At 45.1% G+C, this 23,474-nt stretch overlaps 1 protein-coding gene across 3 annotated transcripts in view; it reads right to left on the reverse strand.

Annotated features, from left to right (window-relative positions):
• Positions 1-23,474, reverse strand: part of PIP5K1C (phosphatidylinositol-4-phosphate 5-kinase type 1 gamma) — a 78,011-nt gene that overhangs the window by 54,104 nt on the left and 433 nt on the right. The window lies entirely within an intron of this gene.

Here is a 23,474-nt window from a genome sequence, read left to right on the forward strand (position 1 = left end):
GTTTCAGGCTGGACATAAGGAAGAATTTCTTTACTGTCCGAGCCCCCAAGGTCTGGAACAGCCTGCCATCGGGGGTGGTTCAAGCACCTACATGGAACGCCTTCAAGAGCAAATTGGATGCTTATCTTGCTGGGATCCTATGACCCCAGCTGACTTCCTGCCCTTTGGGCGGGGGGCTGGACTTGATGATCTTCCAAGGTCCCTTCCAGCCCTAATGTCTATGAAATATCTATGAAACAGTTTCATAGTGCTTAGGGCTGGAAGGGACCTAAACAGATCATCAGGTCCGACCTCCTGCCCCGGGCAGGAATGGGTGCCACGGTCATATCACCCCAGCCAAATATCTGTCCAGCCCCCTCTTGAAGACCCCCAAGGTAGGAAAGAGTACCACCTCACTTGGGAGCCCATTCCAGAGCCTGGCAGCCCCAAGTTTCCTTTGACATGACCAGTAAGGGTGCATCCACATTAACGTTATAAGGTTTATGATGACACACTGACCTTAGGGCTGAGCCAAGTTAATTCAGTTAATAATAGGTAGTAAAAGGTTGCTGACCCGTGTCCCACAGGGCCCTAGGACCCTCATCAAACCATCACCAGAACTCCAAATTCAAATCACAAGGCAGAGCCTACAGCTTTCTTGCTGACTACTAGACACAGCTGTTTCACCAGTCTGACTCAAATGGAGGTGGCAGGACACAAAACACTGTTCGTTTGCTAGAACTGATGGGACTGACAGGGCACTATTTAGGGCAAGGCCTTACAATTCAGCTCCCCTCTGCACCTAGACCACACACTTCACTGCAGCATTCAGGCTTAGGAGCTAACTGCAGATTTCTGCCCCAAAGCAGGATTTAGCCATTCTAAAGTGACCCGTGTATAATGCCTGTGTGTAAAGACAGGCCATGGTTGTCTCCACTATGCTGCACCACTCTCCTGCCTGGCCAAATACACAAGTAAAGGGAGAAGATATAGTCAACTTGAGGCAAAAAATCTTTTAACAGAGGGGAATGTCACTATGCAACATTTTCTCATTCCTTCAAGCCAGCTGGTATCCTTATCTTCACATGTATTCTGAGGAACCTCCCAAAGGGTTTCAATTAAGGTCTAGTAAAGGGGTAGGCAATTATTTGGATAGGAGGGCCACTTAAGAAGTTTTGGTGAGCTGTTGAGGGGGGGGGGGGGAGGGCTTTTTACACCATCTGGTGCAGAGGGTGGTGGGGTTGGGGAGATGCCAATTGGTCCTATCCAGCCCCAGGCCTGCCTGCCCTGCACCTGCTGCTGGGGGTGCTGGATAAAGTGGGGTCTTGCAGGCAGAGCAGGGCACACTCTTCCAGGCAGATGGGATGGGGCCACAGGCAGGCAGGGAGCAGCATCCAGGAATGGGACAGGCAGGTGGGGCTGGGTTGTGGGGCAGTGAAAGTGCAGGGTCAAGGTCCAGGACACAGCCACCATCCCAAGAGGTACAGGGGGAACAGGATGCAGATCTGCCTCAGGCCTGGGCCCTGGCCCTGCGCTGTTATTGCCCCACAATCCCAGCCCCGGTCCTGCCCACCCATCCTGTTCCCAGCAACTACTCCCCACCCTCCTGGTCAAGCCCGCTCTGTCTGTGGGGGTCCTGGGCTGATCTTCATGGAGAACCCACCCACATGCCTGCTCTGTTCAGCACCCCCAGCGGTGGATGCAGGGCAGATAAGCCAGGGAGCCTGGCAGCAGCAGTGGAGACACTGGCAGCAGCAGCCAGAAACCAAGGGCAGAGGTGAACTGCTACCTTGCCACTGTCATCCCTGCCCTGAGGACTACAGCTCCTAGTGTGCCCAAGAGTCATGTGTGAGGATAAGGCAGGCTGTACTCTGTGCCAGGTGGCTCCTCCACACCCAGGTGCAGAGAAACCAGTCTGGGCAGGATGGGGCGAATGGACTCGCAACAGGATGGACAGAATCACCTGTCAGGCAGACAAAGCCTATGAGCTGTATTTTGCCCACCCCTGGTCTAGCACCCTTATCTGCCCTAGTCAGACAGCTCCACAACAAACAGAAAATGGTAGGGAATATAAATGCAATTGAGAGGGTGGAAATGGCAGTTCATGGCATCTTCCCAACTTCATAAAAGAATCTGCAGAAGAAAGTCAGACTTTCCCACTGCACAAGAGGGATCTAGACAAGATAACTCAGATAATACCTAAAGAAAATACACATTTCCATCACTAGATAGTTTGGCTATAGGAGATAACTTCTAAGCAAGGGGAGCAAGCTAACTGCTCATTACCCAAGCACTATTATAACACTATTGTATGTATACCAAACATACCAGCCCTAGAAAGGCATTTCCTCATTGCAGAAATAAAATATATTCTGGGCTTCCAAAAGGGGGAAGCAGAAGTCTTGTTAAGAAATTGAAAGTAACAACATCTAAAAACGTATACTAAGACAAGTCACTAACAATATGCGAGTAAGGAAGATGCATCTCCCTGAGACTTCCCAATCCATTCCCTACCACCATACCAGGCTATTCTGGAGTTACCAAAGCCAAATTCACACCAGGTGCAAGCAAATACAGCTCAGATGTCACTGAACTCAGCACCCCATAAGCTCAAACCCCAAAAGTATACAATCTTCTACCCATTGTAGAAGCAACTGTCTAAACACCAAGGCTGTGTCTCATGGATCACCCCAAAGATATACCTGGATTTTTCTTAAGGAGTGGGGGGATTTCCTGATTTGCTCTGTAGAAAAGCTGCTTGACTAAATCCTTTAAGATTTCATTCTGCCCTTGCTAATGTTGCCTGACAGGGAGATTTTCCTGGGGTGTTCAAAGAGTGAAGACTAAGAAGGGATTTGTGAATGGGGTCGTGTAACAACATGCGTCACTGGACACAAAGCCCTTTTGCAAGGCTGCTCACATCAGGGTGAGTAAACTCTTATGTGAAGCACTTTGCAGTTGCCATAGGCACTGTTGACAAGGTTTGAACACACACAACCAAAACAGGTTGGGTCAGAGGAAGAGAGGAACAGGCAGTAATTCCTATCTTTTTAAATTCTCATTTTGAAATGAACATCCTCAAGTGAAGGTTTTGAAACTGACTTGTTTTGAGAGCACTAGTTCCTGATTCAATCTTTAAAAAAAATACGTCCCATGCAAAATTCAGACAAATATGATTTTTCAAGCTGATGATGTTATGCCCCTCTAAAAACGTGCAATACAGAAACCAGGTATGGGGCAAAAGAGATTCAAATACAGACGAGGAAAATGTTTGTACCCATTTCTAGACAGACCAGGGTTTTTTTGGCATTAGCTGTAACCAGAAACTCATCAAGCTCAAAGCTCATGCAAGCTTTCAGATGTACCTGGCAAAGCCTACCCTAGCAGATAAGGGTGAATTTACAGGTTACACTTAGACCAACTACAGGCACTTAAAACATAAGTGTCTGCATGTTAAAGCTTGTTAACTTGTGCTAAACGCTCTCTGAACATCTCAAATTTACATCACTTTGGGCAAGGGTTAACTCTGGGCTGTGTTACCTAGCTCATGTTAGGGTAACTTCAGTCTGCTCCATGGAGATAAACCAAGCAAGTCGCAGTCCTTCAGCATCCCAGGATGCACTGCTCCTCCCACCCCTATCAGAGCAGGGATAGAGCCCAGGTGGCCTGGCTCCTGCCCATGCCCTTGCTCACCAGCCCTGTCCTGGAAAGTCAGAGCTGTGCAGACCAGAACCAGTATTAACCCTTCACATGCAACTGCTCACAGCACATCCAAACATTAACACTACTTGACATGCCACAGGTTGTGTGTGGTCTAGGTATAACATGTAACATCACCAAAGTCTCCTTCAGGATGTCTTAGCACCCCAATGACAAAGTCATGTCTAGATGAGGCTTGTCAATGTTTTAATATTGTCCCTACTCCATTACCCTTCCCCCCTAAGATTCTGGTAAGGGTGGTGTAAACTCTAGCCAAGATGCAGCCTGAATTTCCTAAAGACAAATGCTAGACCACCAACCACATTGCTCACCCATAAAGCACAAATTAGCATCCAGAGTCTAGATTCCAGACTCACTCCTCTGACTCCACCCCAGATGCCCTATATATGCCCCCTCTAAGTTGAGTGCATCCCTAATGTTTGGGGCACCCACCTTCCAAGATCTGCCAGCTATTCCCATCTTCCTCCCCCAGCTCAGCAAGTCCCATGCTGCTCCCAACTCAGATCTTACTCTTCTGGCCTGACCTGATCTGTTCTGTTCTCAAAAGAAGACAATCCCGCAGTCTTACAGCACCAAAAGGTAGCAGCCTTGAGAGCTGCAAATACCAGCCACAAGGAGCACTCAGAAACTGAGACTGAAGAGCTGCCCATCATGCCACAGACTTCCATTACATACTCTCACTCCTCAGCAACTGGAGATATTTTACTGCAAAACCAGACCACCATGCAATGAGGCACCTGACTCATTTAAACAAAAGAGCCCAGAGCAGAACAAGCTTAGATTAAATAATGAGGTGAGCTGCCAAAAATCAGTGGACATTAAAAGAGAAACTCCTTTTATGTCCAATGGAAGCATCAGTGCATTATGGCAAATAGTGATACAGTTGTGATCTGAAAGTAACTTAAAAATTGAGATTTTTTTTTAAATAATACCAGATCTACAAGTGGAGAAGGCAATCAAGCAAGTGTGACAAGCATTAGATGGCAGAGAGACGGCCCACTGCCAATACCGTGATACACGAACACGTCAGAGCTACACTTGATTGCAGACTGTTCAAAGAAGCCTCTCTACCATAGGGCTGATGACTTGACCAGCTGAGATGGAGAAATCAAAAAATGTGTTTGAGAGCTGGATCAGTAACAAAGCAGCACCTCCAGGCCACGAGCCCTGCCTACAAAATATTCAGAAAAGCTCCTTTATGCGAGCACTTTCTATTCAGATATCTGTTATTCTTCTTTCACAAAGGGCTCAGACACGTTCTCCAACAAATCAATGGCTTTCCACATCGCATTGTTACAGAAAAACTGAAGCTTAGGATTCACTGAAAGGGACCTACAGTACAAAACCATTTATTTGCTGTTTTCCTTGTGGGTTACATTTTGCTTTTCATGCTGGTCAGTTTTAGCTATCTGGTTCCTGTTGATTATCAGTTGGTTTCACATTTTTCTTTTTATACAATATTGCAACACAGAGAGGGGTAGGACTGACAACAAGGGAGGAGAGTTTTAAGGAGTCAAACCTCAAGGCTAACAGTGTTCTCAAACTTCAAAAGAATCATTTTTGTTGCAATGTTTTAGTTGATGGTTTCTGAGGAACCATTTTGTCCGTTCATATCCTCTTTTTCATCTCAGATCCCACACCACTGTACAAATATTAAGCCTAGAGACCTTGTAAAAAAAACACTTTACACCCGTTTTACCAACAGGGAAACCAAGGCATAGAGATATCAAGAGAATTTCTCCCAAAGCTAGAGAGCCTTTTGCAGATTTAGGGAGTCCAGATCTTCAAATCAAATCTGGTTGGGTTTTTTTTCTTTTTTTTTCCCCCTCAAAACTGTATGTAACCCGTGCTGGTTTCCCTTCGGATACACTGCCTATATAAACCAAGGTAAAAAGCAAAAGAGTCTTCCCAATTCCATTCCTGAGCTCAGAAGCACCTCCCAGCAATGTGCGTGTCAGTGGAGAAAAGAGACATTTCACAGTCAGGGCAATTCAGGTGTCCTATTGAGTGAGGGTTAAGGGGAGAAAAAGACTGAAGCTTTTTTTTATTTTAAATATAAAATAAAAATAAAAGCTTCAGTCCTTAAGTATTTATAAATATAAAAATGGACCTGGCTGGTAAATGAACACGCCACAGAAAACAAATTAGGAAGATTTCGCCCCCCCCCGGTTCTCTATTAAGCATTTTCTGGCATTACTGCTCCAGAAACCTCTTTCTTAGTTTAAAGAGAGCCCTAGAAAGCTAATCCACTAGTAAGTCCTATTTCATATCAAAGTAGAAATAAACATCCAGCCCTAGGGATTGAGGTAAAAAAAGCTGTATCAACAGTTTTCGTCTACCAAAATACATTAAAGGCTGAAGAGATGCCCAGATGCTGTCTGAAGGAAAGCATCCTATGAACTCAATCCTTTCTACCACCAGAAAAGCAGCCTTTAGATTGGAAGGATTAACTTCCCACCTGGGTCCAAAAAGAGATTCAATAAACTATTACTGGGTGGGGGGGGGAAGAACTGTGCAAGATTAAGCGGTAGAGAAAACAGCATAATTCACGTTCCACTGCAGGAACTTCAGTATTGACCTAATAGATGGTCTTGGCAAAACATAAAAAAAATGAAGGAATGTAGAAAAGACCTAGGTTAACCTCCAAGCCCTCATATTTGATTACTAAAAAAATAATGCTCGTTAATACAAAAAATTGCCTGTAAACAACATTGTGTATGGATTTAAAACTAGCAGAAACCACCTATGCACACGGTGATCCCTTACCATTACTTCTCCATTTTAACTAGGCAAAATATTGGACTAGCAGCTGAATAGGACATATTCTCCTAACTTCCCAAAAGCAGAGTTTCTGGTACAGTCAGAGCTGCACAATATTTTTATCTTAGTTTCACCTTTGTTGTCAGACACTACTTTGTACTTCTATAGTTTGTACTTCTGGCAGCAAGTTCTATTCAGCTGAGCATACTCCACCCACCAATAATTATCTGGGCAGATGGTGAGAAACACTAGAATAAATACAGAAAAGAAAGCTGCCATTTTAAAGAGGTACTAATTTGAAACTGGCATATTAAAAAGGAAAAAAAATAAGTGCTTTCAGGTGTTACATCTGCCCCCCAAGCCCTTTTAACGATCTGTGAAGGTTTTTTGAATCATATTTCTTTTTCTTCTTTAAAAAAAACCCTCTCTCACTTGTTACTGTATGGGAAAAATATAAAAGAACTGACTGCACAGGCAAAAAAGTGCAGTTGACTACAGAATACTGTCAAAAACCCAATGTGAAACTAAATTTCTCTCTCATCTGATAATGTAATTATTTTAAGTGCTACCTATAGGTAAGAAATTCAGTGAGAAGGATTCTAGCAACTGTCCTCCCCTTTTAACATACAAGTGAAAGATCCCTATTCCGAAGAGAGGGTTAAAGAGAGGGAGAAAGAAGACCATGAGATGCAAGAGTTTCTGTTGAAAATAACTTTAGAAAATTAGAAGGTGTACTGAGCAGGAAGCTTTCAAGGAAAATGACAGTGTGATTCCATTCTTAACATTTTACTTTGACCAAGATTTCCAAAATTAACCAGTGATTTTCAGTGCTGAGCTTGACACATCTGAACAGGAGCTGATTTTCTGAAAGTGTTAAACTCCTGTCCTACAGAAATCAGCCCCCTCCATGGTCTCCCAACCACAGCACCCAACAGTTACTAGTCGCTTTTTCAAAGCCTTTCCCTTTCTCTGAGCACAGAGCCTCTCTGTGATGCCTTAGATCAGGGGCGGGCAATTATTTTGGGCAGAGGGCCACTTACCCAGTTTTGGCAGGTTGACGAGGGCTGCACGGGTAGCCCTGCCCCTTGACATGTGCCACGCCCCCTGGTCACCATCTTGGGACCAATGTCCCAATGTCTTGGGACCCATGTCCCACAGCCAGCACTAGTGGGGCCCAGAGTGAGAGACAGGCTGGCAGGGGTCTGCAGAGCCAGGCTGGGCTGCAACATTGCGGGGGGGAGCTGGCCTGGCTCCAGAGAGACCCTGCCAGCTGGGACCCTGCACTCCTGCCACCCTGCTCTGGCCTGCCGGCACTGGCCCCAGGACACTGGTGTGGGCACCGTGCTCCAGCTGGCTCCCCGCCCACTCACTCCCAGTGTCCGCCCCACCCCCAGGGTACAGGCAGGGGGCACCGCACAGCCCTGACCCCCAGCTTGCCAGCAGGGAAGAAGCTGGTGCTGAGCACAGAGAAAAGGAGCCCCTTGCCCGCCCTGTGGCCAGTGCTCCCTGCTGCAGCTGCTCACAGCCCACGCAGGGCTGTCTGGAGCAGGCACAGGCAGCCCCACGCAGGCTGTGAGCAGCTACAGTGCCGGGCACCGGCCACAGGGCAAGCAAGGGGCCGCTTCACCCCATGCTCAGCACCAGTTTGTAACCTGCCCCCGCTGCCAGCCTGGGTCCCACACCAGCTCCAGGATCATCAGTCGGGGCTGCACACAGTGGCTGCAGCTGTGGCCCCACCACTTGCTGAACCAGGCAGTGTTGGCTGCTGGGCAGCCCACAGGTGGTGGTGGTGCCAAACACTGCCTGGTGTGGCAAGCGGGGGGGCTGCACCTGCTGCCACCGTGTACAGCCACGATGGGCGAGCCCAGGGTGCCGAGTGTGGAGGGGGAAAAGCAGCCCCTCGCCTGCCCTGTGCCCCGTGCTGCAGCCACTCGCAGCCTGCCTGGGGCTGCCTGTGCCTGCTCCGGACAGCCCCACAAGGGCTGCGATCGGCTGCAGCAGAGAGCACCAGGCACAGGGCGGGCAAGGGGCCTCTTTTCTCCACACCAGGAAGGAGCCCGGGGAAAAGCTGAGCCCGGAAGGAAGCAGCCCCTCCCCCGCCCCGTGGCCAGGACTCCCTGCTGCAGCCGCTCGCAGCCCACGCGAGGCTGTCCGGAGCAGGCACAGGAAGCCCCATGCAGGCTGCAAGCTCAGCTTTTCCCAGGGCTCCTTCCCTGCCTGGGGTCCCTCCCTGCCCTTTCCCTGTGAGTTTCCCGCACAGGGAAGCCATCCGGTCTCAGGCCAGAAGCCCCTACTTGGGCTACCGGCTGGGGGGGTGGGGCTGGGAGGGCCCTGTTGTTGTGGGAGCCCACCAGGCTTCCCCTTGGTCCTACTGCCCTTGGTTCCTGTCATTTTTGACAGGAACAGAGGGCAGATAAATATTAATTTTCTAAACTCTTTAGGGGCCCCACGGGCCAGCTAGAATGGTCTCGCGGGCCATATTTTGCCAACCCCTGCCTTAGATAGTGTGCTGGACTTATAGCGCGGAAGGTTTTCAAAGGTTATAAATCCGAATCCTGCCAGAGATGACAATCTTGCAAAAAGCCCTTAGCAAGCAACAAGAGAATGTAGAAAACTAATGAAAGATTCCAGAGCTACGTGGTCACTCCAACGCTGCCAATCCTCGCCCTTCTTGCTTCCTTTTTGAGGCGTAACATCCACCGTGCTGGGCCAGGTGACTGAGGTCCTTTCCAAAACCTGTGAATCTATGATTACATTTCCCCATGTGCACTATGGAGATAATGTGCTGGATGTTTTAAAGTTGCTGAAAGAATCACATGGAGGTTCTCCAAAAGGAAAATGTTAGCAAAAACAGCCACAAGAGTTCCTGGAAGTAAGCCTAATGCATCCATTTCTGTCTAAGACCATCATGTCCTGGGTATACTGCAAAGTGCACTAACACTTGCAGGGTGTTGTACTGTAGTGTGTAGAAAGCAAGGAGCAAAGCCATTGAGGGAAAGTGAGTGGGCCCAAAACAGAGGTCTTTTTACAGCCTCACAGAAGGCAGCACCAAGTGCTGCAGCCCATACAGCACTTCTGAATACAAGTACAGATGCAGGGAAATAGAATAATACCTAGCACCTTAAATCAAATTTTCTATGGCAAGCTTCAGCTTCCAGTGCTCTAACATGATATCTAGACTTTTTTTAAAAAAGAATAAACCACTTTAGTGGTAACTGTAAGAAACACCGGTTAAGAAAACACAGAATCATACAAATCATAGAAAAGTAGGACTGGGCGCCCTGACAGAATTCCCCCTTGACTTTCATGGGGCAAGACAGATAATTATTCATTCTTACTAAAACACACAGTACCAGCAACTACCATATTTCCTTGCATACAACACACACCTTTCCCTCCAAAAACCAACTCAGCAACCCCCCAAACTGACACGTGTATTAAGCAGGGAGCCGATTTTCTGCCTTGGATAAAAGCACCCTGCTTTGATTCCTGCTCCACAATACAGCAGCTGTGGCATTACTATTCAGTCAATTGTTTGAACTGTTATTGTTCTTTATTCCAGATAGTTTAACGTTTTTCTCTCCTTTACACTGGTCTTGATGTTCCGCTATATCAAGCTAACCCTTTCAAGCCCACCCATGACATGGAAACATTCCTCCAACAGTATAGCTCAGAAAGGATTAGCACCAACACATACAAACCAAAAGTCAAGCTAACTTTTTTTAGATTAATTTTGCTATCTGCTAGCTGCTCCTGGTCTATCTTCTATTTCACAGTCACGGAGACTCTTCAGCTCTTTGCAAAGTCATAGATCCACCCATGGAAACTGTTCTTCAGCAGCAGCTAAGGTTTCAGCTTAAGTTAAGGAGAAAACGGAAGGCAACTTAGCTGAAGACTAGGCTCTGTCTATGCTATATTCAGCCATACATCTGGAAAAATCTCTTTTCATTTGGCCTTTTAAAAGCAAAGTGAGTTTTATTTTGGGGCGTTCTATATTCCAGAAAATGCAGTATACATTACCATGCCTTCTGTCAAATGCAGAAAGCACTAGGTGCTTATCAATCTCGTCAACACAGAAAGCACGATCTGGGTGCTTTTCCTGATACCATTGTTTTTACGGCTACAATGAATGCTGATAAGACCCAACATTTCAAGGGAACGTGGACTGCTGGGAGCTGTGCAATACTAGAATATTCACTTATTTAAAATGTGCTTCATGAGCTAGGAAAAGGTGTTGTGAATTCTTCCAAGCCTGCCTGTTACATGGGGAACATTCCCTCAACAGAACAACTCGCAAAGGATTAGCACCTCAAACCACAATTACTCTTGCTATCCACATTCCTCAAGTTGGTGACCTCAATTATCTGAGCTTGTGGAGCCCTGAATAAAACTGGGGAAAAAACCCAAAAACAAAACATACATTCCTGCCACTAAAAATATAATTAGGTAGTTATTTGCATGGTCATTGTGCTGCTTCAGTAAATGCCAAACTGACCGATTTATACAGAACAAACCAAAGAAAGAGATAACAGTTTAAAAAACTGCTGTAAACTTGAACTTCAAAAATGAGTTCCATAGAACCCCTCTGCAAAGTCCTGTCCCCAAAAATGGAAAACATCTCAAAACATATGAACACACTTATGGCCTCATACCGCTATGATTTTTTGCTATTAAATAAAATTACGAAAGAAGAACACCAAAATTGCAAAGAACTCCAAAGTTAGAGAATCAGAGACCTGGGGTCACCCATGCTTCCTCAGTTCAGCTCCCTTGTGCACCTTTGCAACAGTATAGTACCCATCACATCTGAGATGGGAGAGACAGGGCTGGAACCCTGGCCTGTTGGGTTCTGGGACCGTACCTTAAAACACAAGGGAATAACATTCATCTTCTTACAAACCTTTACTTGTTTCAATTAATAATACAATGAGCCTGTACAAGTAATACAAACTCATAATTAAAGGCTGTATATGCACAAAGAGAAAAAACTACACCTTAACCCTGCATTTCCCAACTTAGGAGTACTTGACTTTGGCAAACTTAACTTTCTCTTAAGGTGCCTTGTGTGTAAGACTTCCTGGTTTTCCGTTCCTTCAAGGTAAGCTATACTGATCCTAAGCCCAGGAGAGTTGGCAACCTGGTCCTTTAAAACAATGTTTTAAATCTTTATTACTTGAGGCAAAGGAATAAAGACTAGCATCTGAAAGGGGACTCGAGATGCTTTGTCAATGACTTACGCAGCTGTTTGCTGGGCAGAAGAAAGCTGGGAAACAATCTGTCTCTATCCCTGACCCTGCAGAAGTGTTGCCTAATGGTTACAGGTGACCTAGTCAAGCCCTGAAACATGCATTTTAAAAAGCAGCATCTTTAGATAGCCAGAAGTAGTCATGTTAGATCAGAAAGAACTTTGTGCAAATTCATCTGGAAAATGGAAGAAACACTTGCCTATCTCCTAAGGAAGGGATATAAAGGCTCTCTCCAAGAGCCATGAAATGCAAAGAATCATCAGTCCCAAAAGGACTCAATTTTGTAACTCTCTCCTGGCTGCCAGGAAAATACTTCTATCCCTAGGTTAAGTGAGCTGATGATGATGACGAAGTTGTAAGGGGGGAAAAAATGGGAAACAGGGAGGGTCTGGAGCACATCCAGTACAGAGTGCGTTCAGAGGTTTCTTCAAAAAGCTTCTCACAAGCCTTGCTAATCATGAACAAGTGATGATCTTTATTCAGTAGCTTAACTGTCACATCTTGGTAGATATTCTTGGGGACACCAAAAGACATTTCCTTAATCCCATTATTATCCTCCTGGGAAATATCAAACACCTACTCCAGAGTGTGGAGGAGATAGAATATTTCAAAGAAATGGCCTGGGAAAATGCTAACCTCAGCAAAACTATTTCCCCTAACCTAATTTTTAGAAGTGTCTGATCAGGTTTTGCTGAAACAGTAACAAAAAAAAAAAAAATTAAATAAAAAAGTCTCTACCTTAAGCTCAGCCTGCTTAGAAAATGTCAGCCCAGGTACTTAACAAAATCTTATCAGAAGAAACATTGCCAAGTTTCATTACAAGTGAAATTACCCCTTCTGCTACTGGAGAATAGAGAAACAGAAACCACTCAAGGAAAACACTCAAAATGGAAAGATAGACAAGGTGGCAACCTGTTAGTTATCACTTCTTAGGGGTTACAAATTGCCACACGAGCACAGTTTTCAGACAGAAATGTGATTCATCTCACTCTCAAACTTGAGGTGTACTCCTTTAAATACTCTGCTTGTTCTGAAGATGTTCCAAGTTACGCTTTGTGTACAACTGCGCACAACTGCCTAATAATCCAGGGCTTTGTCAATCGTTGCACCTAGCCTGGCGCTAAAAGCAACTGAGCTGCACAACTTGTCCACAACAGTGGCTATTCATACCACAGAGATTTGGAAAAAGCCAAACTGAGACAACTTCCAGTGCAGAAACATAATAAGCAACTCTAGATGCTTATGATAGGGTTTTCTTAAGCTTGTATTAATCATAAGTAACCTTTTCCACATGTTACTGAAAGACTTTTACAATGTTATACCAAAAAAAGGCAGTATGTGAGCTGCTCATAGCTGAACAACACCAAATGTATTTAAGTGCTTTATAAATAATTGACAGATCTGGGTGAAGACGAGACAAGAGTGCCCTTTATCTTATAATCCACTGGCACTGTGCTAATTTAAGACATCTTAAAATACTTACTGGAAAATGGGGAAAAAAAACTGGTTTGCCCTGTGTTCAGTTTTTTTGAAAAATGCCCCCACTCAGGTTGTCTACAAACCATTTTCAAAGAAAATGTGTTTGCCAAAGCCATTCTTGTGACATGCCCAAGCCTCTTAAATCAAGGCTGCTTTTAATTTCCTGAATCAATGTTTCCTGTATGGATGTACACAGCTACAGGTGGTTTTCCCAATATTTGCCCTGGCCTTTTGAGTAGCATTTAAAGAGCAGGTATGTTTGCAATGTTTCTGTATGGTTACTGCTCATGCTTTCAGCTTCTAATGCAGTATTTCTTATACAAAGATTCCTTTATTTTAAACAAATGGTTTCTTGGCAAAAAAGCATCTCATACACTACTGCAGATACTGCTAATTACAGATTAAATGAGACTGAAGACCACAATCCCTTCCTGCTTAGTCTGTAATATGCTTTGCACTCTCAGCAATGCAAGTATTATGCAAATTATTTTGCATTGGGAAGTTTAATTTAGTGATGCTGACACTTAGTGATCTGGGTGCTAATTTAGTGATCCGGGTGTGAATGACAGAAGTTGTGTGTTTATATAAAGAGGTTATAATTGTTCGCGTGTAGCATGAACTCTACATAAAAATGCTGTGCTCAAAACTGAGTATTCAGACCCTTTCCTATTTTACAACAAACACTTAAGAACACCATTTACATCACACAATCACTTGGTTCATATATTTAGCGTATACACAAACAATCAGAAAAGAACATATTAGCAGGGGGTGGGCACTTACTGAGCAACAGCTGAAATGCAGCAATTGCTCATGTGCTATAATTACCCTGTGTCAAGCAACAGCTAAACCAAGATAACTTAGTCCTGAACTTGTCCCAGTTTAGCCTAAGCTTACTGCAGTCTACCTGAATGCACATAAATAGTGGCTGCACATTAGCTCTCACTTCTATTTACTATATACTGCCCTTCATCAAAAAGGCTTAAGGCAGCTTACAATTAGAGGCAAAATAATGTAGGAAAACACAACTTAAAAAAAAACCGTATAACAAAACAAGTGCCCCCAAAATACCTTATTCCCCATTCTCTGGTAACTCTTTTCTACTTACTTGCTTGCCCATATCCCTATTTGGTTATTTAAGAGAATCATTAAGGAGGCAGCATTTTGCTTTTATTACTCTTTCCTACACTATTCTTGACCAAATGTCCTATAAAAGTCACATCCAATGTAGAACTACCCATGGATAGGATTTATCTCTTTCTTGCAGAGCTTAAAGACAGTGGTCATCTACACACTGGCCAAGGAGGACCAGCAGGCTATAGGAGAGTCCCTGTTGCCCTGAGCACTACCAGGAGTAACAAGGAATAATGACCATAAGTTGACAGAGTAGATTCAGGCTACATATCAGGAGGCGCTACTTCACAGTCAGGACAGCTAGGATCTGGAATCAATTTCCAGGGGAAGTGGTGCTGGTTCCTACCCTGGGGGTCTTCAAGAGGAGGCTGGATGATGACCTAGCTGGGGTTAGATGAGGCCAGTACTCTCTCCTGCCCAGGGCAGGGGGTCAGACTTGATGATATACTTAGTAGGGCCGTGCGAGGCTTTGGACAGAGCTTCAGATCCGGAGAAGCTTCGGACGCTTTGGCATCCGAAGCAGCACATCCGGGTTGAAGCGCTGGCCTCGTTAGGCTTCCCGAAGTGTTTTGGAGCCACCTCAGAGATCCGGCCATAGGGTACAATGGGAAATAATAAAGTATCTATAACGTTGTTGTTTTTTGTCCAATTTGGATGAAATTTTCAGAGGTGGTAGACTCTGCAGAGAGCATGAAGCTTGCCAAGTTTCCAGAAGATCGGTGCAGGGGTTTGTGGGGAACTTCCCCTCAAGCTGCGGACCAGCAAAACTCAACACACGGTGTCACCCATGGCATGAAGCGCAGCGGGGTGACAGCTGCAGGGATGGTGGCCCATACTGAGGCCATGATGCCTGCCAGCTGTCGAAGAGATCAGTGCAGGGGGTTCTGGGGCCATGCACCCCTAGCTGCTGACAGACAAAACTCGTGACATGAGTGCTTGTGGGACTGACTGTGTCTGTCTTGGGTGACAGAGGGGAGACACTACTGCAGGCCTGGCCACTAAACTACTGTGTTACCAGTTATCAATCAATCATGATTTACTCAGGGAACAGCTCAATACACAGGACCTAGCTAATGTAGCCACTTAATTACCATCAATTAGGACCTACAAAACCAGGCTAAGGAGAGGGAAGAATCAATACAGACAATCAACTGCCCCAAGACAGACACAGTCAGTCCCACAAGAACCCGTGGCAGGAGTTTTGTCTGTCAGCAGCTAGGGTGCAGGGCCCCAGAACCCCCCTGCACTGCTCTCCTTGAGAGCTGGCAGCGTCATGGTTGCAGCAGGGGCCACCACCCCTGCAGTTGTCACCCCGCTGCACCTTAACACACATAGTGTCACCCATGGCACAATTTTTGCTTGTCCGCAGCTTGAGGCGCAGTTCCCCCCATACACCTGCACCTATCTCCTTGAAACCTGGCAGGCTTTGTGGCCTCAGTAAGAGCTACCACCCCTGCAGTTTTGACCCCCCCCGTGGATCAAACACACAGCTGTGACAGGAGTTTGGCTTTCAAGAATTTGGTACAGCTCCCCCCAAACCCCTGCACCAATCTTCTTGAAACTTGGCAGGTGCCATGCGCTCAGCAGAGGCTACCATCCCTGCAAGTTTAATCCAAATCAAACAAAAAACAACAAAGTTATAGATATTTCACTGATTCCCCCATTATACCCTATGGTGGGATCTCCAAGGCAGCTCCAAAGCTACAGAGTCGCTTCGGCCGGATTGAGGTGGAAACCCGGTCGGGAGCTCTGGATCAGATCCCAGCCATCCAAACTAGCCAGATCTGAAGCCAAATGGGATCACTGCCAACTTGCACAGGCCGACTACTTAGGTCCCTTCTGACCCTACCAACTATGAAACTATGAAAGACTTGAGAACAAGTCAGGTTGTAGCAGTGACCAACCACTGCTGGGAGAACTCCAACAACAGAGACAGAACATGCAAAATCCTCCGGATTTACCTACTGCCTTTGCATACGTTCTGACTCAGCCTAGATTATTCACCACAAGCCAAAGAAGAAACCCACACGTAACCTAGGGAAGCCTCAAGAACATACATGACGGAAAACAACTACACTTAATTACAGGCTGACAAGGTTTTGTTTAACTATGTGGGTGAGGAGAAGCCAAGTGACAAAAAAGCTGCTGTGATCCTTTTAAGCTTTTCCTTTCATTACTAGAAATGTTTCCCAGAAAGTTCTGAGGTTAACTCGGCTACCAGCAATGCTGAAAACATACATCACAAATGAGAGTCAGGCTGTTCTAAGAACAGAAGATTTCCTGAGATCTACCTACAAGAAGACAAGGCAGAAACATTATCCTTCTATGATTACCTCCTTTAGTGTTGATGAAAGAGGCTGACATCTACAAACTAAAATCCTCTACTTACCACCCCTTAACATGTGCAGCCTGGGAAGAACTAATGAATGCCATTCCCACCACAATGCCTCAACCCTGACAGCTAAGTGTGGGATCTTCCCGGTCCATGTTGAAAGCACCAGTCAAGCTATGAAGATGCATACAAGCCACCAAGTAACAGACTTTTCCATTGCCTCTTTTCTTGTGCTCTTGTCATTTAAACTTCAGTAACCATTACGTTTTTTGTTTTATGTCACTAATAATAGGCTGACTTATCTTGATGATACTTAACTGCCATGCAAGTATCACTACAGTAGAACGGATGGGCAGCACTGTGCGGCAAGGTGCTTGGCATGTCACAGACCTCCATCAAGGCATCTTCCACTCCACAAAACAGAGCATTTTAATGGCTGGATTTGACACATTGCTCTGTGATCATTCAGATACACATGAGCAGGCAGTGCAAGGAGGGAAGGTTTGCATGGCAAGCAATTTGCTTTGCCAAAGACTTGCAGAAACAAAATATTTTCATTTTCTACAAGTCCCTGCTCCATCCACAGATGGATTAAGAAATGACGTAATATCATACGGAGGTCCTGTCTCCCACAACAGTCACTTACTAGGAACCCATGCCAAAGAACAGAGGCTCTCTGCTAGAATATATAACATGGCATATGAAACAAGTTTGTACTCTGCTCTGTGCACACAAAAAGGAGCAAGTCCAGCACTTTGGGCATGCAGTGTGTGACTAATGCAAAAAAGAGTATATTGCATTTTGCTCTCAGTCATATCTCTGTACCCCAGAGCTGTAACAAGACCAGAACAAGACATCTCTCTTGGGGAAAGCCAGGTATATGAAGGAGATGAACAATGCCGACTGGATTGTTAAAAGTATTCTGGAAGAATCCGCTATAAATGCAGAGTTTAAAAAGGTATTTGTGAAAAGTTAGATAGGCTATTTCTGCTGCCAGCTGATGTTTGAATCCTCAAGTTCACTGTGCTCCATACACATGCTTCTTCAGTAGCAGTAGACAAGCTGAATCTCTCCCCAGATCCTCTGCAGGTTCACTGAACTTAAAGGTTGCTTACACAACACTATGCCTCTCCAGCCCCAAGTTACTCCCCAGCCCTACATAAAGGTCTAGGGAATGAAGCAGACCCTGTACAGCCCCACACTACAAGGCAGATGACTCCTGAGGTTCCCCAGCTCTGTGCAGGTGATCTGGAAAAGGAAACTCTCTCCTAGAGCTATAGTCCAACAGTTCAATTGCAGGTCCTGAGAAAGTGTGAACAAGGCCCTTACAAGTGATCCTCAAATGTAATGAGATGGACTATGAACTGAGGGCTGTCAAATGCACAAACTATGCAATTCTCACATAACCCCAAAAGAGGCCAACAGTAGATGTAACATATTCTGACTTTGCAAATTTCAAGCTGACTTCCCTTTAACTAGCTGCAGATCCCTTTTGTCTGTGCACATGGGAGCTGATTTTGTGCTGGAAAACACACCACTTAGAGCCTACTAATGTACAGCATCATCACTGTCAGAAGTGAAGCACCTGTCAACCTCTGGCAGATTAATCCCAGTCTGCAGAGACATGCTCAGCAGTCCGAAGAGATGAACAGGAATCATAAGATGTGCCAAAGCAGCAAGCAACATGTGGTAAGTACAACACTCCAATCCTTGGTCAAAACTTCACACAAACTGGTCAGGCCTACTTCTGGACTCAGATAAGTGCTGTTGACGTATATCTACATGAAAAAAGCTAGCACTGGGATTTATACTTTATTTTTACATGGAAACAACCATATACGGGGGGAGGGGAAAAAAAAAAAAAAAAAATCAGACTGTGCATCTGGTGAGAGCCCATACTGGTCACATCAGTGAATCATTTAATCATTGTGCTCAAACTATATCCTGCTTGTACAATCAGTCTCAGGGCATTCCCTAAGAAAGTCTCTGGGCAGACTGCTTCCAGAAAGGAATGCAATGGCAGCAATTCAGGCAGTCCCATCAGTAAAGGATCACAAGACCAGCTGTGGTATACAAGTCAATGATGATTATGCCAAGCTATGGGTAGTCAAAATGAGGTCAATCTTATCCAAGGGCTTCAAATCTTCTTTAAAACAAGTTGTAAAGATATCCACATTTGGGTTAGAGGATTTTCAAATCACTGCCTAGACCATCCTGCACTGTGACTGAAAACAATTAGTTCTTCTGGTCTCAGCTCCAACTCCAGCAGACCTTGTCCTACCTTCCTTTACTTCTGGCCTGTTCTTGTCTTAAAAGGCAATTAGTTGGCTAAGCCAGTTAAAATAAGCTTAATTTTCAAAGCCTTTCTTTTAACTCCGTATATCTGGGCTATATGTTTGACTGACTTTGTGAGAAGCTATTCAAGAGACAGGTTTGTTAGAAGGCCAATGGGTAGAGGGGTTTATTTTGACCAGCTGATTCTCTTAATGCCATTAGCTGCTGTCACCTACCCACCACACTGTTTCCATGCCAAGGTGGTATATGCCATTTTACTAAACCACACATCTGGCATGATGTTTATATTTGTGGGGGGGGGTTCAAGTTTCCAGAAGTGGTCTCCCTCTGTTTCCCTGAGTACCACATTAGTAATAGTGATGGTTTATGTTTGGTGTTTTCATCTCATCTCTTTCTGCTCACCAAATAAAACTACTGTACCAGTATTTCCCTTAACCCCGCAGAAGCTGTTTCTAACTTTGTCTCATCTATGGAATGAAGGAGGAATTTTCAACCACAGAACAACTGTGTAATTGAAATAATGTCCTTACATGGTCCTAATCTTCTGTCAGCACCCGAAATCTTTACCCTTTCTAGAATGAACATTACAATTTCAGTCAATGTGCTGACAGTCAAATACTACCTCCTTCCAAGATGAGGTTCTAGGAGCAAACTGACCCCCTTCTCTTCTATATAATACCAATCTGAGGACACAACAGGATGCACTGCACCAAGTCAAATCCTAGAATCCACCAATTAGAGCAGTGATCCTCAACCAGGGTGCTACAATACACTGCAGTGCCCTTTTAGATCCTTTCAAGCATCCTGGACAATGTTAGCACTGTTAGGTATGCAAACACTCACATGATAAACGCAGAAATTTCAACTGGAAAAATCAGAGTGTTCAAAACATTCTGACCTGTTGTGATATTTCTGAATTCTTTGCAACAGAAAAATCACTCTATTTGTCTGCAATCAAAAAAGCCAATGGAAAATAAGAGTTGGCATTTTCTGAGGGGTGCCCTGAGTCTAAAAACATTGAAAACCACTGTATTAGAGCAACAAGCCCATCTCTTTAGAAACAAAGGAGTCATTCCTCAAGAGTATTTTCAGGGTTTTGCCTTGGCCAGTCTCTTGAGTCCGAAATAATAGGGCAGGACTTGAAAATTTGGCCAGACACTTACACATGAAAGATCCCTACAAGAGCATCCAGCCCCTGCTTGACAACACCATGATTTCTACCATTTCTACCAGTCTGTATGGCTGTCTCACTGATCATTTGAACTCTATCCCTGACAAGACCCTTCAGGCTCATCACCTTCCCTAAAGCACTCCTTGCCTGCAGCCATTAAGGACCATTCTTCCATCCCTCATCCAGCCACCTTTTGAGGACAAGGTATGCCTTCCTGAATAGCTCCATGCCTGCCTCTGCTGCTCCTTATCAAAACTTCTGAAGTGACCAGTAAAACCATTCGCAGCAGTTTCAGAGCTGCTTGCAGCAAAACTCTGCAGCAGAGTCCTCACATTCACTCAGCTCCTTGGTAAAGCTACGTGCAGCTGTCCAGACCAGACTGGCTGCAGATTCAGGAGGACAGCTCTATGTCACCATGCATTTGTAAAGTTTTGAAATGTTGTCTTTGCAACCAGATTAGCTAAAACGCTCTGAAAATTGACAACTAGACCTTTGTGTTCATGAATGAAAGCTTCCCAATTGCCAATGGCACAGCATGAGGCTTTTAAAATGTCACCACAGCTTAAATCCGTCTTCCTCTCAAGAAGAGTCTCCTGATATTCAGCCCAGGTTCCTCTTACCTCCCTCCTATTACTTCTAGTTATAACCCTATGCACCATGGCTAATCATTCTTCTCTTGCTTGATGTTTACAACACATAATTTCTCCCCATGTATTCTGGGAAGACTTTTGTTGACCTGGGTGATGCCCTGGGGGATTAACCCTGTCAAGTTCATTTAATAAAAAGTGCAGCACTGAGCCAACCCAACCTCGCTTCTTGGCAAGCAACCAGAAAGGGGCCTACACTTCACTGATGGTAGCAGGCATGAGAGTAGATGTGGATGGAAACAAGGGCTTTGCCCACCATGTTATGATTAAGGCATTGGCACTACAAACACTAGCTGCAGTGGATGGAAAACTTCATTAGCAAAGAATTAGCCAGAGACACGAAGGAAAAACATGTGATGTGGAAAGCATTCATCCCCTTTGCCCTCAGCTATATTATTTTGGAAGACTATTCCCATACATAGAAATGCCAATTCTCAGAACATGCCTGTTACAGCAAGCAGCCCAGACCATGCAGAATTTCAACATGGCTTTTTCATGGATGTTTGGGTCCTTTCAGATTTGAGTACTGTATTCCTTTTATTTTAATCATTAAAAAAAGAAAAAAATGGATCTCATACTGCATGCCTATTCCCACTCCCTTATGCCAACTTCTACTCCAGGCACTTTGGGGAGCCACACATAGTACACTTACGACACTACACAAGTAAAGAATAACTACCCATGCCCCAAATGAAAGCATCTATACAAGAATACTCTTCGCACAGCATCTATCTGATGCTGCACAAACAAGTCAAGCTACTCTATGGGGTTTGGGGTTTTGTTTTGTTTTTTAATGCCCAGACATCATGCTTCTCTGTTGAAGAAGGAAAAAATTATCCACTCATTGTTTAAAGTCCACAGCTGAGCAACATCTTCCAGATTCATTTGCTCAAAGTATCAAAATAAAACACTTCAGCCTCCAATACTTTCAAGAAACCAAAAAAGGGAAAAAAGAAATTGGAGGAAGCAAGTGACCATTTTATTACTCTTTGACAATCATTTTTTTTCTTCTCAGCATCAAAAGCCATAAAGCTACTGCCTTTCACCGTGTTTTGCTAAACCAATCTCACACAGTGCTTTAGAAAAAGAAACCAATGGACTCCCCCATTTACTTTTTTAGAGCTCACTTACAGCAAGTCCCTCCATTTTCCTAGCAGAGCTCAAGTGAAAACAAAACCCAGGGCCTGGTTTCTATTTCTCAAGAAAACAAATATAAATACATAAAATTACTGCCAATCCCATTACACGGCATCATTAAAATAATCAAGCAGTGTTCTGTCCATTTTTAAAGTTTACTTTAAAACCCCAAAGAAAAAGAGAGTATTTTTATAAGATAACAAGACTCAGCTGGTTTTCTGAAATGTTATGACTAAATGCAGTGCTTGGAGTCATAGTTGCTCAGCACCTCGCACGTAGGCCCACAATGGAACTTGTTACCTTAACAGCACAGAATGGCTGCATCATGGTCACCTATGCAAGTATCTAGACAGTGTAAGGTGAAGTTGTAGTGAACTACTTAGACAGCAGGAAGAGATGCAGGTGGATTTGCAAGCAACACGTTTCTGATCCCGTCTATCTGAGGCTCCCAAATTCATTTAATATGGTCAGAAATGGACAGACCTCCTAATATAAGCTTGTTTCCTGCCTAATAATCACTTCACAACAGCCTTCAGAAAGCAAAGCCTTCTGATCTTGATTGGGTAAGACGACAGAAATATTACTTTCCTGTAACCGGAAAAATTCTCACAACTTATAAGGGTCAGATGGAGGAGAACACAGGAAAAGCACAAGTAACTAGTGAAAGCGTTAAAGACCAATGATGGAAAACCAACCCCCCCCCCATACCCCTCCACAACCGATTGCTTATAGCAAACAAGGTGAAACCTAACCCTATGGACCGTTACAGAGCTCAAGTTTTTCATCAACGAAACAGACAGCATGTAAGGAACAGCTTCAATTAAAAACGCACTTTCAGGAGAAAGAGGATGGATGACATTGGGGTCTGACTGCAGGACTGAAGCCAAGGAGCTCCCAGACTAACCATAGAGAGGTGGCTAGCTGTGTTTGCCTGAAGTCAGGGTAGGGTGGCACCTTAGGACTGTTTCAGACGCACCGGGTTTCATCAATGATGGCCACTTCATCAGATACACGACCTTGGCCAGATCATGGAAGTGTCCTAGGCTCCCTATCTATTGCATGGGGATCACCATTTCCCTCCATTACAAGGAGGCTGTGAAGTCGAGAGTGCCTGCGTGACTGCTAGGACACTGCAAGGATGAAACCAGGGAAAAGACCGTGGCAAGCTAATCGACAGGCATGCCTGCCTGTGTCACCAGACCGGCTGCTGACTGGCAGGATCTGGCTGGGAAAAAAAGGTGGCTTTTGCCCTGCAGCCCTTTACATGGCCGATAACCCCAAGCTGGCTTCGTCAGGGGGCTCCTGCTGCAGGACAGCCGGGCACAAAACCATTTCCTGGGGGGCTAGAGGACAAGCCCAAGGCTGCCCCCAGGATATGGGCTGGCAACAGGTTATTTGCCCAGCGCCCCGCACTAGCCACAGAGCTCCCACCGCTCACCAGACATGCTGCTGCCACCGCTGCGCCTGCCTCCACGCTGGGACTCCAGCGCCCGGCTTCCTCTACGCGCCCCACGCCCGGGGCATCACAGGGTCAGGGGCTCGTGGGCCAGGGCTCAGGCCAGGCAGCTCTGTCA

Source organism: Crocodylus porosus, unplaced genomic scaffold (genome assembly GCF_001723895.1).
Source record: "Crocodylus porosus isolate Cpor-Errol unplaced genomic scaffold, CroPor_comp1, whole genome shotgun sequence".
NCBI classification, from domain to species: Eukaryota; Metazoa; Chordata; order Crocodylia; family Crocodylidae; genus Crocodylus; species Crocodylus porosus.